Source organism: Miniopterus schreibersii (genome assembly GCF_964146895.1).
Source record: "Miniopterus schreibersii genome assembly, chromosome: 2".
NCBI classification, from domain to species: domain Eukaryota; kingdom Metazoa; phylum Chordata; class Mammalia; order Chiroptera; family Miniopteridae; genus Miniopterus; species Miniopterus schreibersii.
This window is the reverse complement of record NC_138102.1, coordinates 138,632,660-138,650,317: the sequence shown is the minus strand read 5'-3', so window position 1 is coordinate 138,650,317 and position 17,658 is coordinate 138,632,660. Positions and strand designations below refer to the sequence as shown.

General features: G+C 33.2%; 1 pseudogene across 1 annotated transcript; it reads left to right on the top strand.

Moving 5' to 3' along the window:
• Nucleotides 1-4,775: 4,775 nt before the first annotated feature.
• Nucleotides 4,776-5,704, top strand: LOC308552539 (olfactory receptor 6C2-like; annotated as a pseudogene). Its single transcript has one exon. The product of its transcript is annotated as an olfactory receptor 6C2-like (transcript).
• Nucleotides 5,705-17,658: the final 11,954 nt, after the last annotated feature.

Below are 17,658 nucleotides of genomic sequence, written 5' to 3'. Positions count from 1 at the left end.
ATAGTCATTATAAACAGATATTCAACTAGGAGTAGAGCCCAAAAACCCATAAATCAAAATCTGACAAAAATGAAGGAAGAAGTAGATAATTTAAAAATAATAGTGGAAAACTTCAATGCTTCACTTTCAATAATGGATAAAATAACTATGCAGAAGATTATTAAGTAAATAAAAGGTATGAGCAACACTATAATACAATTAGAGCTAACAGACATCAATTTAACATTCCACCAAACAATATCAAGATACACATTTTTCTCAAACACATATGTAAATTTTCTAGACAGATCATATACTAGGCCATATAACAATCACTATATTAAAAAGTATTTAAATCACACAAATTATGTTCTCCAACCACAATGTAATAAAACTATAAAGGAAAGAAAGAAAAAGAAAGAAAGAAAGAAAGAAGGAAGGAAGGAAGGAAGGAAGGAAGGAAGGAGGGAGGGAGGGAGGGAGGGAGGGAGGGAGGGAGGGAGGGAGGGAGGGAGGGAGGGAGGGAGGGAGGGAGGGAGGGAGGGAGGGAGGGAGGGAGGGAGGGAGGGAGGGAGGGAGGGAGGAAAAGAAAATTTGGGAAATTTACAATTATATGAAAAGTAGCCCGGGCGGGCGTGGCTCAGCGGTTGAGGCGATCGCGTTCGATTCCCGGTCAGGGCACATGCCTGGGTTGTGGGCTCAATCAATGACTCTCTCATCATTGATGTTTCTATCTCTCTCTCTCCCTCTCCTTTCCTCTCTCTGAAATCAATAAAGATATATTTAAAAATAAAAAATTATAAGGTCACTAGTCATTGAAGTTAGGGCCTCTTAAATTTCTGAGCTTAATTACATTTGCAAAGACCTATTTCCAAAAAGGTCACAATTGCAAGTTCTGCATGTTAGAACTTGGACATACCTTTTTGAGGGACACTACTCAACCCACTTAAATGGTCAGCTGGTTTATAACAGAGGTGCCAAGACAATTCATTAGAATTGTCTTTTCAACAAATGGTGTTAGAAAACTGGATATCCATATGCAAAAGAATTTAGTCATATTTCTCATGCCATACAAAAATTTACTCAAAATAAGTCATAGAACTCAGGGTAAACACTGAAACTCTAAAAAACTGTTAGAAGAAAACATAAGCATAAATCTTTGTGACCTTGGGTTAGACGATGGTTTCTTAGAGATGATACTTAAAGTACAACTGGTAAAAGATAAGCAAAAATCAATTTGACTTCATCTAAAAAATTTTTTTGCTCAAAAAACACTATTCAGAAACTGGGAAACCCACACAATAGGAGAAAATATTCAAAATCATTATCTGGTAAAAGACTTGTATCCACAATACATGAAGAATTCTTACAACTCAACAAAAGGAAAACAGTCCAATTAAGGACTAGGCAAAATATCTATGTAGATACCACACCCAAAAAGATATGTAAATGTTAAATAAGCATATGAAAAGATGCAGAATATCATATGTCATTAGGGAATTGTAAATTAAAACAACAATTAGATACTACTACACACCTACTAGAATGGCTAAAATTAAAGATTGATCGTGCTAAGAGTTGGCACTGATGTAGATAGAGCAACCAAAATGTTCATACACTGAAAATGGACATGTAAAATGCTAATTGTATGTTGGAAAATATTTTGACAGATTTTTTAAAAGTTACACATACAACATGGAGGTAAAAGACCTGTACTCAGAGAATTATAAGACATTAAAGAAAGAAATTTAAGAAGATACAAATAAATGGAAGCAGATAGGAAGAATTAACATCATTAAAATGCTCATACTACCCAAAGCAATCTATAGATTCAACACAATTCTTATCAAAATACCAATGGCAGTTCTCACAGAACTAGAAAAAATAATCCAAAAATTTAAATGGAACCACAAAAGACCCCAAATAGCCTCAGCAATCTTGAGAAAGAAGAATAAAGCTGGAGGTATCATGCTAGTTGATATCAAACTATACTACAAAGCTATAAAACAGCATGGTACTGGCATAAAAACAGACACATAGATCAATGGAACAGAATAGAAAGCCCAGAAAAACCCAGGCCTATACGATCAATTAACATGTAACAAAAGAGGCACAAACAAACAATGATGTAAATACACCAACAAATAGCTTGGGGAAAATTGAACAGATATATGCACAATAATGAAACTAGATCGACTTCATTACTCTTGGCCACATTTTTCTCTGAGAAAAAAAGATTTCACCTGTCCATATTAAATCAGATATATGAGTTATAAGGTATGTTTTATAAATCCTTCAAAAATATATGATATGTCTTAAGAGTAAATAGATGGATATATAAATAGAAATCCTAATATAATAAATATCTATGTTACATCATCTATATTATTGACCTCAAATTGTGAAATTAAAGCGCCCAGTGTGTGTGTGTGTGTGTGTGTGTGTGTGTGTGCATTTCTTCGTCGCTGCAAAAGACTGGCTTCAGTAACATCACTCATTAGAAACCTCTGCCTCTTTTCAAACATTTATTGAAATATAAACAGAAATCAGCTGGTTATAAGTCATTTTCAGTTAGTTTATTGAATTCTGTCATATAATACTGTGTAATATCTTCTAAGAAAAAAATTTTGCACATTGAGTAATGCCCATAGAATGTTAAGCTGAATAAGGCTACACAGTGATGCACTTGTGGCCTGAGGAACAAGGAGGAAGGATGACAGGAAAGTTGTTCGACTGCAGCAATCACTCTTCCCTACCTCTGAATTTAATCTTGTACCTATGTTGACTATGCTCCAGAATTCCCTGGTAGGGGTCTGCTTTTCAGGCAAAGCATGAGCAGAAGTCAGCCCTTCTCCCCTGGGTGAGCGACTGCCACCCTGTGGATTTGACGGTGCAAATCAGGCAAATCTTAAGACATGGCTCTTCCCCTACCTCCGTATGAATAAAATATGGTTTAAAAGCAATACAGAAAAACTTCTTACAAATAAATTGTAGTTTTGAAAGAAATTTTGTTCACTCACTGCTGTACAATTACAAACATTGAAACACTGATTGAAAGTTAAGAACATTCGAGCCCCCACTGTGGTGATTAATTCTGATGCATGAGGAAATTACTGTGGAGCAGCTTTTCACATAAACTCAGCATCAAAAACCCATGATCTCTGGATTTAACATTGTATTAATGGATAACAAAGAGGAAGGAAACACAATATCAGTAAAAATCCAATTACTTTTTTGACAAACCAAGGAAGGAAGAGGAGGGAGTTATAACTTTTGTCACAACTGTAAAGATCACTTCACAAAGTGACAATAAAAATAGCTCTTCTTAAAAAAAAGGTAAGGACCAAACAACCCACAAGATCTTCTAGTAATAAAGTTGGAGATATAGAAAATTTAATAAGCATATTCAGTATCAAAGCAATATGAAGTTAAGTCCAAATATCAAGAAATAGCTTAGTCTGTGTGTGCTTGGTAAATTTGAATTATGTAAATTTATTCAGAAAATATTTTTAGACATTGACAATGTACATGGAAATGTGTTAGCTGTCATTGCTGTAACAGTGAGGAAAACGTGATCCCAGCAAACATATTCTCTGGCTAAACACTAACATTGTGGCTAGTTGTATTTGTTATGGGACAGAGTTGAGTGTGTAGGCTACAATAGTCATCAGAATTGCAGAAAACGAAGAGGTACTTCAGCTGAAAATCAGTGATGATTAGATTTACTCAGTAGAGTTGGGGAATGTGGAACAAAATATACAAGAAAACTGCTTATTATAATACCTGGCACAGAATGCATGGTTCACAGGTGGAACCCGTTAGCACACAGAAAAAGAAGGGAAGGTGGCATACCATGTGGAAGATCATGACTTCTGTTTTAGGCACACTGAAATGCACATGCATGTGCTTTGTGCAAGCAGATACGTTTGGTAGAAGGTTCAACATATAAGTAGATATGTTTGGTAAGTCAATTCAAAATGTAAGTCAGAAACAATCCATTACTACAGAGAGAAATTTAGTATTTATAAAGTGACAGATGTTATATAAAATTGTAGGAACTGTGGGGAAAACTGTGAGAGAATACACTTAGAAGTAAAGAGGAAATAATAAGTCCAATAATAAAACAGGCAAAAAGATAACAAAAAAATCATGTGTAATTTTTAAGTTAACTTATCAAAGCATTTCATAAATATAAATGCAAGAAAGTTGTGTTTAAAATACTATATACTGCACAAATATGCAAACCACATAAAATGGTAAACAAAATAAAATATTACATCCTGCATAACAGCTTACACATTGATAGAGAAATGTAGAAGGAAAACAAGGGAGGGTGGATATATGCAGTCTTGTGTAAGGAGAAAATACACTTACAAAAAAGAAAAAAATATTATTATAAAGGTGGAGCAGAGACCTCAAGTTCTGACAAGACTTTCTAGAGTGAGTTCAAATTATATATTACATATTATCAGCATTTGAACAAAGACCAAATTGTTGACCAAAAATATAACTTAAATGATGTAGGTGGGGGCTTTTTTGTATTGTTTTATTTTCACTTCGCTCTGACAAGGGAAAAATTGGGGGAGGAACCAAATGACATTTTGGCTACCCATGATATCACACCATATTGGCAGATAAATCTAATATCCATAGCATGATTCAAAATATAATATGAAATATAGTAAAGGTTAATAGAGCTGATTAAGTTAACTAAAATTACATTTAATACAGATATGTGATCTATATATTAATCTGTCTTCATTACTGGGCATGCAGATTGACAGAAGTCGTCAGTGATGAGAAATGGTGCAGTGACAACATTCATTCTGCTGGGACTGACAGACGACCCTCAGCTGCAGGTTCTAATTTTTATCTTTCCATTTTTCACATACATGCTGAGTGTCAGTGGAAACCCGACCATCGTCACACTCACCTTTGTGGATTCTCACCTTAAAACACCCATGTATGTTTTCTTTAAAAATTTCTCTTTCTTGGAGATCTCATTTACATCTGCCTGCATTCCCAGATACTTGTATAACATAGTAACCAGTGACAAGACCATTACCTATAAGGCTTGTGTCATCCAAGTGTTTTTTACTGACTTCTGAGGAATAACAGAATTTTTCTTCTGGCTGCCAAGCCCTGTGACCGCTATGTGGCCATCTGCATACCCTTGCATTACGTGACATCATGAGCAGCAAAGTTTGCAGGAGACATATTTTGCTGTTGGTTGGCTAGATTGCTGGTCAAAACCTCCCCACTTAGTCAGGGGCTAAATTTGAAAGTCTGTGATTTGAATGTCATTGATCACTTTCTCTGTGATGCTTCTCCCCTTCTGAAGATATCATGTTCAGACACATGGTTCATGGAACAAACTGTTTTAATCTGTGCTGTACTAATCCTCATTTTGACCCTTATGTGTGTGTAGTTCGATCCTATACTTACATCAAGACAATTTTGAGATTCCCTCTGCCCAGCAAAGAAAAAAAGCATTTTCCACCTGTTCTTCCCACATGATTGTGGTTTCCATCACCTATGGTACATGCATGTTCATCTATATGAATCCTACAGCAAAGGAAGAGGTGACTATTAATAAAATAGTTTCACTGCTCATATCTTCTATTTCACCTACGTTAAATCCATTTATTTATATACTGAGAAATAAGCAAGTGAGAAAGCATTCACTAACTCCATAAAAAGAATTGCATCATTCTTAAGGAAGTAAAATAAACCAGCTGTCAATAAATAAAGTTAGAATAAGGGGTGAATGGCTGCTAAACCTTTCCATTATAATTCATAATTTGTTTACCTTTTAATAACCTGTATTTCAGATACATTACATTTCTCAGTCCTCTTTAGATTTGCTAACATTGTACCTTAACTCATTTCTTTCCTTTGGTTTTTAATCAACTTCCTGTAGATTTGTCTCAGTAAAAAAAAAAAAAAAAAAAAAGTATACTTCTTATACATTTATTTGGAGGTAAATATAACCCCATATAATTCAGTGTTATCGTACAATAAAAATCATTCTTTAGTCTTCCATTAACTTGTAGCATAAGACTACTGATTACTGTACTCACATTAAAATGCTACAAAATTTCAAATAAGAATTAAAATATTATGATAAAATACTGAATAGAATGAGTGCAGGCATTATTACAAGGAACAACTGAAAGAAAAGATAACAGCATTTCTAATACTCTTAGGAAATACACTAAAAACAAACAAAAAAACATGCTAGCTATAGCCTCACAAATATTCTTTTGACTTTATAACTGAGAGTAAAGTTTAAAATGTGGGGGATCACCAGGTATCAGATACAGATTTATCAGAAATGAATATGAAAAATCCCATCTGTGACCCATGGGTTGCCAGGAAAGCAGAGAATAGAGCATGGAGAGGGGGAGACAGTCGTTGAATTATGGGATACGGGGAACTGGGTTAAATGTCCATATGAAGATGAGAGACGAAGTGTCAGAATCCAAGTGGTGAAAGCACGTGAAACGAACAGAATAGAATAAAGTCAAGACTTTGAAAGTGTCGACTTAGGGGGAAAACATTGCCCACTCTTGAGAAAAGACAACAATGTTCTCTAAGAAACTTTTCTACCTCTTCTTGAGTTATGAGCTATGGGTAGGGGGCTTGAGGACAGTTATTATGTTCCTCTGCCCATCTAAAAGAGATATTTTATAGTCCAAATTCCATTTTTAAAATTTACTAGTATTATATATCATTAAATAGTGAATACAAATGTAACTCTTTGGAAGCTTAGAGATACATATGCAATGAAATAGAGACACTGTGTAACAATTCATATTAAGCATAAAAAAACTGTACTCAGAAGAAATCAAAGAATAAGTCATCCATAAATATATTCATTATTTTTTAAAATCAATGGAATAAAAATAAAGAAACGCTTGCTCATTATATAATTTTTAAAACCCATAAAATTAATTCAAAGTATGTAGAGCATAAATTTTACTAAGGATAGAAAATTTAATAAACCTTAAAAGGTAAATAAATCCAAGAGTTTATTTTTCTTTTTTAAATCAAGAAAATTGATAAATTTTTCAGAAATATGAAGGAATACAAAACTAAGGGCAAAATACATAACCTTACAAATCAGATAATGGGTATAAATACTAGTGCAGTACAAATTAGAACAGCTTTATGGATGTGCCATTGCAATTCCACACAACAACAAAATTGTGAAGACCAGGGCTCATTAACAAGGTTTTAGCAAAACAAAATTTTAAAAATTAATTCAAGACGTGGAAAACTTAAATATATTAATCCAATTATAACCTTTGGAAGACAAATAAGAATTAACATTAAACAGGGAAAGGAACAGATACTTTACAGCTAACATGGTAAAGAAATAGATAATCTCATTATGATTTCAATTATCTAAATGATAAAAAACTCTCCCTGATGAATTTAATGACGATATCTTAATATTTGACAAACATCTAATTAAGACATTATATGACAAATTATTAAACAAATTCACCAATAAATATAGGTAAAGTATTTCAAATAGAACCCAACAGAATAGCCAAAATTATACTGCTATCAATCAAGACTTATTTCAATTACACAGTGGTAAAGATACAGAATAGATAGATGAGAGATGATAGACTGGTAGATAGATAGATGATAGATACATAGATAGATAGATAGATAGATAGATAGATAGATAGATAGATAGATAGATAGATAGATAGATGATAGATAGATGATAGATAGATAGATAGATAGATAGATAGATAGATAGATAGATGATAGATAGATAGATGATAGATAGATAGATAGATAGATAGATAGATAGATAGATAGATGATAGATAGATAGATAGATAGATAGATAGATAGATAGATAGATGATAGATAGATAGATGATAGATAGATGATAGATTAGATAGATGATAGATGATAGATAGATAGATAGATAGATAGATAGATAGATAGATAGATAGATAGATAGATAGATGATAGATAGATAGATGATAGATAGATGATAGATAGATAGATGATGATAGATAGATAGATAGATAGATGATAGATAGATAGATAGATGATGATAGATAGATGATAGATAGATGATAGATAGATGATAGATAGATAGATAGATAGATAGATAGATAGATAGATAGATAGATAGATAGATAGATAATGATGATAGATAGATAGATAGATGATAGATAGATGATGATAGATATAGATAGATAGATAGATAGATAGATAGATAGATAGATAGATAGATAGATAGATGATAGATAGATAGATGATAGATAGATAGATGATAGATAGATGATAGATAGATAGATAGATAGATAGATAGATAGATAGATAGATAGATAGATGATAGATAGATAGATAGATAGATGATAGATAGATAGATAGATAGATAGATGATAGATAGATAGATAGATAGATAGATAGATAGATAGATAGATAGATAGATGATAGATAGATAGATGATAGATAGATAGATGATGATAGATAGATAGATAGATAGATAGATATAGATAGATAGATAGATAGATAGATAGATAGATAGATAGATAGATGATGATAGATAGATAGATAGATAGATAGATAGATAGATAGATAGATGATAGATAGATAGATAGATAGATGATGATAGATGATAGATAGATAGATAGATAGATGATAGATAGATAGATAGATAGATAGATAGATAGATAGATAGATAGATAGATGATAAATAGATGATAGATAGATGATACATAGATAGAAGATGGATAGATAATAAATAGATGGCCCGGCCGGGCGTGGCTCAGCGGTTGAGCATCGACCTAGGATCCAGGCGATTGGGGGTTCGATTCCCGGTCAGGGCACATGCCCAGGTTGCAGGCTTGATCAATGAATCTCTCATCATTGATATTTCTATCTCTTTCTCTCCCTCTCCTTTCCTCTCTCTGAAATCAATAAAGATATATTTTAAAAAAATAAAAATAAAAATAAATAAATAGATGATATTTAGATAGGTAATAGATAGATGCAAACAGAAATAGAAAGATATATATGTAAAATATAGCCTAATTTTATTGTAACAACAAATTTTTAAAAACATTGTATATAGGTTTCAATTAATAGATCACACTACCACTGGATGAAAAACAGTATTTGCTCTTAAAAATTTTTAAGTAAAATGAAAATGTGATAAACTACTAAAATAAGAATAAAATATCTAAAGAAAAGCAATAGACAATACAATATCAAACGCTAAAACACCTTTACTCATCTTAACTAAAATAAATAAGAACATTCACTTTTATCATTGATATTCAACATTCCATTGCCATCTTGAAAGTTCCACGAGATAAATAATAAAATAGTTTGGATTATAATCAGAATGAAGTTATAAAACTACTTTATTTAGCAATTATGAATGCCATATTCTTCAAGTTCTTACATCTATGAAAGGTAGATGTGACTCACAATGATTGGTATCTTAAAATTGTGTATATTTTAATCTAACATTTTTCATAAAAACACATAAAACAATAACATGCATTCAAATAGAGTCAATGAAATAAGGTAATTTTTTTCTTCCTGATAACATTATTATGTACCTAGAAAACAATAAAATCTAGTAGGAAATTATTAGACTTAATAAAATATTTAGTAACTCGGATGAATAAAGGATATATTCAAACAAGTCAGTTGACAATACTTATAGTAGCAATAAGCCCCTACAAATCAAAGATAATAATATGACTGTCAAGAAATAAATTATATCATGGAGTCAATAAATTATTATACCATAAAATATCAATGTGTGCACTAAATATATAAATTTAACACAAATTTAATTATTCATCTTTTAACTTTTTCTATTTGCACAAACTATCTCTAAGTTAGTATGGAATTAGCTTAGTATCTCTAACTATCTCTAAGGTAGTTAAGAATTAAATCTCATAAAGGTACAACAATACATAAATTAAAAACAAATATTAATTAATAGAAACTTGATTTATATCATAGGGAAACATTATGGAAATCAATTTAATATGATGCTGGCACAAGAGAAGATAAATGTTCAGGAGAACAGATAAGATTATGAAAGTATACAAACAGTCTTTATTTTTATATAAACATTTTTTTTGCTTCTTATATAAAAGTGGGGATATTCCAGTGCAATAGGAAAACCATGGTTTATTTAACAAGTGTTCAGTCACACACAAAAATCTCAAAGGCAAAAATTTTACTTTTTATTCACACAACCAACAAGTTACATTCTAAATGGTTTTTAATTTTAAGTATAAAAATAAACAATAAAACCTTATTAGAAAATACATAAGGCCAAAATAATATCAAGGAGTCAGAAATTTGTACTTATGACTTTAAAGGCAGAAAGGAACAAAAGAACAGGCACCTATTCAATCACATAGTGTTAACCATTTTGGCTGGCAAAAGATACCACTGAAAATTTCATAAATCAAATAATAATGTGAAAATTAAGTACATAACACTGATAACAGAATGAATGAACAATACAAATGAAAAAACTAAATAAGCAAAAAAATAAAAATAGTCTATTTGGAGAATGTTAAAACCCATTTAGTAAACAACACTGTTGTCAACTGCTCTAATACTGTCTTATGCCAAAAAATTCATATTGTGGGAGAACTTTACACTATTTAACAGTCAATTTTCCAAAGAACTCCAAAGAGGACATACAAATGGCCAAGAGACATATGAAAAAATGCTCAAGGTCACTAATCATCAGAGAGATGAAAATTAAAACCACAATGAGGTATCACTTCACACCTGCCAGAATGCCTACCATCAACAAATCAGCAAACAACAAGTGCTGACGAGGGTGTGTGGAGAAAGGGGAACCCTGGTACACTGCTGGTGGGAATGCAGACTGGGGCAGCCACCATGGAAAACAGTGTGGAGTGTCCTCAAAAAATTAGAAATTAAAAAAAGATTAAATTAAATTAAAATTAAAAAATTAGAAATGGAATTCCTACTTGGCCCAGTGATGCCACTTCTAAGTATAGATACTAAAAATCCTGAAACACAAATCAGAAAAAATATATACACCCCTATGTTCATAGCAGGACAATTGTCAATAGGTAAGATCTGGAAACAGCCCAAGTGCCCATCAGTAGATGAGTGGATAAAAAAGCTGTGGGACATTTACACCATGGATACTATGCAGCTGTCAAAAACAAGGATCTCTTACCCTTTGAGACGACATGGAAGGACCTGGAGAGTATTATGCCAAGTGAAATAAGCCAGGCAGAGAAAGATAAATATCACATGATCTCACTTTTATTCAGAATCTAATCAACAAAAACAAACAGACAAAATAGGCCTAGAGACATTAAAGCATGCAACAGACAGACGTAGAGCAGAGGGAAAGGGGCAGGGGTGGGGGGCAAGGAAGAGATTATCCAAAGAACTTACATGTATATATGCATAACCCTTGGACACAGGCAATAGTGTGGTGAAAGCCTGGAGAGGGGGTAGGAGGAGGGTAGAGGGGGTCAACGGGGGGAGGGAGGGGGACAGCTGTAAATTTTTTAATAAAGATAAAATTTTTAAAAGAACTTCTCATCTGGGCCTAGCCGGGCGTGGCTCAGCGGGTGAGCATCGACCTAGGATCCAGGCGATCGGGGTTCGATTCCCGGTTAGGGAACATGCCCGGGTTGTGGGCTGCGGCCGATCAATGACTCTCTCATCATTGATGTTTCTATCTCTCTCTCTCCCTCTCCTTTCCTCTATCTGAAATAAATAAAGACATATTAAAAAAATAAATAAATAAAAAATTAAAAAATAAAAATAAAAACTTCTCATCTGTTGCTGAATTAGATCACAGGGAAAAGTACATGTACATGTACTACAGTACATGTGCCTATTTAAATTGCTAAAGCTTTTTGACAAGCAATCAGAAAATCTATTTAAAAATACACTTATTTTGATATGGCAATTCCATACTGTGACTCTGTCTCACAAAAATTTAAGTACTGTTTGAAAGAATATACAGCATAAAAAGGCATAATATGAAATATAGTATTTCTGATGGCCAAAAAAGCTCAACACGAAATGACAAACTATCAATAAATGGAATGTCATGAAGTTATTAAACATAAATCTATTAAAGTTACACCATTTGATCTGGAGTAACTCTTGTGAATATTTTTTGGAGGGGGAAGAGAGAAAAGGGGGGGAATATGTCTAATATAATTGAATTTTTGTACTGGAAACATAGGCCAAAACCCATCACTATGTGTATGTATTTATATGTACATGCGTATATATAGATGTGTGTGTAAAATACATGTACTGTACATGTAAACACACATTAATTTTTACATATATAGTTATATCAAGTTTTTAAGCATGCATAGAATTAATATTTACTTGGGAAACTAAATTTTTAAAATCAGAAAAAAGCAAAACAAAACAAAAATATACCTTTCTAGAAAAATAGTTACTGGGAGGGTAAAAAGAAGGAAAGCACAGGAGGAGCCTGGGATATCTTACTGTACGAGAATACAGTGTTAATTCAGCAGGCTCAGGTGGTTCAAGCCTTGAGAAAGGCCTACCTTAAGACTGGTCCTTGATTAGCTCCTGGGAAATAACCTATGAACTCTTGGAATGCCTTGCCTGATAAGCATGGGGTTTTCAATGCTTGAAGTCCTGGCCATACCACCTCAAGTTGACCTTGGTGGGGGGGAAGCCTGGAGACTAAGTACTTTAGTAGTTAAGTTTAGTCCTGTGGGCCCTGCTTGCCTCCGTGACTGACACCCAGTAAAAACCGTGAACACAAAGGCTCAGGTGAGCTTCCCTGCTTAGCAATACTTTGCACAGAAAGTCACACATTATTGCTGGAAGAATTAAGCTCATCCCTGTGTGACTCCAGTGGGAGGGGACACCCAGAATTTGCGCCTGGTTTCTCTGGACATTGCTCCTTAGATGGAGGTTCCCATTTCCTAGATTGTTGTAAGCCAGGGGCTGCTTTCCACTTCTAATAGTAGCCACAGAACCCACTCGAACTTCAAAAACAGAAATAGAGAATTTTCTTTATGTCAAATCTCACATGCTTCAAATCTCTTTCAAGAGTAAGAGCTTCCATCCTTTGGAAGGGCTCATTTGATTAGGTAAGACCCACCAAGGATAATTTATTTATCTTAAAGTCAACTATTTAGGACCTTATTATGTATGTAAAGTCCCTTTACAGTAACACATATACTCTTTCTTGTATGAATTGAATAACTGGCAGAAAGTGTTGTATCATAGGTGTCTTGGGGCCTGAGATGATCAACTTGTCAAGGATGCCCCAAAAGTTGGTCAAACATTATTCTGGGTGGTTCTGTAAGGGTATTTTGGATGAGATTAATATTTAAATTGGTGGACATGAATAAAGTAGATTATCCTCCATAGTGTGGGTGGGCTTCATTCAACCACCACTAGAAACAGAATTCTACGGCAGATACCTTCAGCCTTCATCTGCAACATCCGCTTTTTCTGATTCCACAGCAGACAGCCTTTGACCTTCATCTGCAAAACTGGCTCTTCCTACTTCTTCAGCAAACTTTCCTTACCTTCAAACTACTGTTGTCTCTGGGTCTCCAGTCTGCTGATTTTGGACTTGCCAGCTTCCATAATCACATGAGTCAATTGCCAATTCTTTATAATATGTATCTTATTGGTTCTGTCCCTCTGGAGAACCCTGACTTCTAGAGGGACCTTCTTAGATTCTGCCCACTATGCATGAAATAATTATAAAGCCTCAAATTGCACTTCTAGCCCGGCCAGACATGGCTCAGCGGTTGAGCGTCGACCTAGGATCCAGGCGATTGGGGTTTGATTCCCGGTCAGGGCACATGCCCGGGTTGAGGGCTCGATCAATGACTCTCTCATCATTGATGTTTCTCTCTCTCTCTCCCTCTCCTTTCCTCTCTCTGAAATCAATAAAGATTTTTTTTTTTTAATTGCACTTCTAGAAATGAAAGCTTAAAAGTCTGAGATGAAACACTACGTAAAATATGTATAATAAAATAGACCATATTCTGGGACATAAAATAATTCAAATAATTCATACAAAGCATGAACTCTAGCCACAATAGAATTAAAATAACAGGAAGACATGAGGAAAATCTCCAAATATATGGACACTAACACAAATCTAAATAAAGCATGAAATCAAAATAGGTATTTAAAGTATGTTTAAATAAGTGATAATTAAAGCACAGCATATCAAAATACGTTGGAAGCAGCTAAAACAGTATTTAGAGGAAATTTTATAGCACTAAAATGATTATGTAAAAAAGAAAAATATCTCATATATTTTCTCATGTTTTCCCTCACAAGGGAAAAAAAGAAAAATCAATCAAACCTAAGTAAACAAAAAAAGGTAATAATTATTATAGAAATTAATTGAAATGGAAGAGGAACACAATAGATAAAAGTTATTTCTTAGAGAAAATCAGAAAAGAAAGGAGAAGCCACAGAATACAAAAAGATTTAAGCCTTAAACAACATGGGTTTGAACCGTATAAGTCCACTTATACATGTTGCACAGGGGGTATTGTTTTTGTTTTGTTTTATTTGGTTTTGGTTTTGGTTTTCAAAAAATGCCTTTACTGCTCTTAGTCTGTGTTTGGGAGTCCTTGAATTTGGGAAGGCCAACTCTATGCATTGATCTACACCACTTTATGTAGGGGACTTGAGCAATTTTAGAACCCATGGGGTCCTAAAACCAATCCCTCGGGGATACTGAAGAATGACCGTTGTTAAATTTTGGGAGAGTCTAAAATTACAGGTGGAATTTTAACTGTGAGGGGTGGGATGTCAGGACCCCCTAACCTTCCCATTATTCAAGGGTAAACTACATAAGGAGTGGGAGAGGTGATGTAACTACATATTTTATAGATGTTTAAAAAGATATAAGGGAATATTATTAAAAGTGTATATCATAAGTTGACAACTTAGATAAAATTTACATTATGTGATAAATTAAGATATGGTTAAATACATAAAAGTGTATGTTTTTTATTGTAATGAAATATGTAAAACACAGAATTTATTATTTTGACTTTTTTTTAAGCAAAATTCAGTGGCATTTAGTACATTTATGTTGTGCAACTATAAAAGTACATGTTTTGTCTCCAATTAAAACATGGTTAAAAATGTTTATGCATTTGTGAATGTATTTGGAGAAAGAAAAATCTGGAAGGATAAGATCTATATGTAAGCATTAACTTTATACAGGGTGGGGCAAGAGTATTTCTACAGTTCTTATGGAAAATAATACAATAATTAATAAATAATGATACAAGAATAAATTCTTTCACGTATTTACAAATGTAAACATACTTTTGCCCCACCTTTGTAATCACATAACTTTTCATTTGGCTTCTGTGATTAAAACTTTTCAACAATAATTAAAAATTAATGTAATACAAGATTTTATTCATGTAATAAAGGATTACAATCTTACAAATGCCTTACTAGGTATCAAAGTTTAAAAAAATTGACCTATGTCATTTAAATGACACAGTTGTCTTCCTGACCCGTGTCAAATGCTGCTGCAACGTCCTCATATCTCCAAGGAGACAGTCCTCACTGAAGCCTGTTTTCCTTGTGTATTTACCAAACTTCATTACTCAGAAAATGAACTAACAATTCTCGATTGCAGGTCACCAAGGACCATTTGCTGTTTTCACTTAGTGGCATTCTCTGCAAATTAAAAAGAAAAATCGCACTTAACATCATAAAAGCATTCCTCTCTGTCCTGATGATTTAAAATACTATCTCTCCCACCAGTGGAGAAAGTTCTCAGCCTTTAGAGTAATTTTTTTTCAATGATGGAGATAGTAGGAAAATATTTAGAGGTTTATAGTAGCACTAAGCTGATCATAAGCAAGTCTAAGTATGTCCAAAGTGGAAAAATTTTAAGTATGTGCAAAAGGAACTTGATGCATTCCCAGACATCCCAGTGAATGTGAAGACATAAATATCTTTACAAAAATATTATTTTTAACATTGTTGTCTTAATATTGCTATGTTTAAACAACCAGCTGAAGTTCTGATTTACTAACAGAAGAGTAAGTATGATAAAGTTTGTCTCTTTAATTGGAATTCCCTGTGTAGGACCTAGATTATATTTTCCTCTGTAAAGAAAATGGATTTCTGTCATAGTTTATATATTTTTAATGTGTGTAAGATATATTTATGAAATTCATTTTTGAGAATGAATTTCCCTCATGTAGATAAATGCCATTGTCTGGGAGGTTTTATGCATAAGATACATAAACAAATCTGTATCTTACTTAATGTGAGAAATATTTAGAGTAACTTTGTATAGACTATTCAACCTCAAATTAAAAATAAGTATCTTTGTATATATAGACCTATACAAGCATGCCCTTGCATTCCTCTTCCCATCCCCCAAAAGAATGACTAAGTGACTGAAGTGACAGCATCTCATTACAGATTCCTGTGTTCATTTTGAACATTTGTTTGAAAGATAGAATAAATAGAAATCAGTTACATGTTCTGGTCAGTCTGTTTATTGGCTTCTATAATAAAATAAGTTGCAATATCATGCAGAAAATAGATACAATTTTAGCAGTGAATAATGTTCAAAACTGAAGGACTGAGTAAGATTTCACAGTGATATATATATCTATCTGAGAGTGTAGATGGGCTGTAAAATTAAATATATATATATATATCTTGTCTGTGTCTCAATTTGATATAAATACTTGACAGTTGTTGAATGAGTGACTAAATTTCCCAAAAGGATTCTGACTTTTGAGTAAGCCAGGATCCTCAGTGAGTGATTTTTCTCTCTGTTGGAAGATTTGCAAGTGGGGTTTTCGCTATAATTCTGCCCCAACCTCCATAAGAACAGAACACAATAAGTTCAACAATAAAGTAGATGTTCTCATAAAGCAAATAAACTAGATACACAAGGGATACATATTTTTATTAATTGGTGTCAGAAAATATCGATATTTGACATACTGATTGTATATTAGAAACATTTGAGTCCCTGCTAAGTTTAGCATCAATTAAGATAATTCATTGACTGGAAGATGAGGAAGGAAAGAGAAGACAGTCATGACTTGTGCAGGCAGTAAAGGTAACACACATAGTCAGTAAAGGCAATGCACATATTCAGGGGGAACAATGAGTGTGTAACAGGGGGTGGGACAAGCCACAGTGCTTAAGGTTGGTCGTAGGAATTAAGCACACTTAACCTCAAAATACACCAACAAAAATTTTATTTTGAACAAAGATCTCCGGTTTTGCTCTAAAGTCTGCATAGTACCTAAGGTATATTAGCACATTTTTAAAAAAACCAAAGTGTCAAGGAAAGACATGAAATCAAAGATAAAATTTTTTTATTTTGTGCCTGAATAGAAAAAAATTCTTGAAAGCCAAAACACATTATTATTATCCATAAAATTACACCTACTCAGCAATCTACTGTCACATGGGAAAATCCTAAGCAGCACAGGATATAAAATAGACATAAAAGGTCTCTCTCTATACACACACACACACACACACACACACACACACACATAAAACTTGAGTACATTAAATTTTAGAACAGTTGAAATAATCTCTACTCTATAAGAAAATTTCTCTGAATATCACACGCAGATTGGAAAGACGTCGGAAGTCAGTG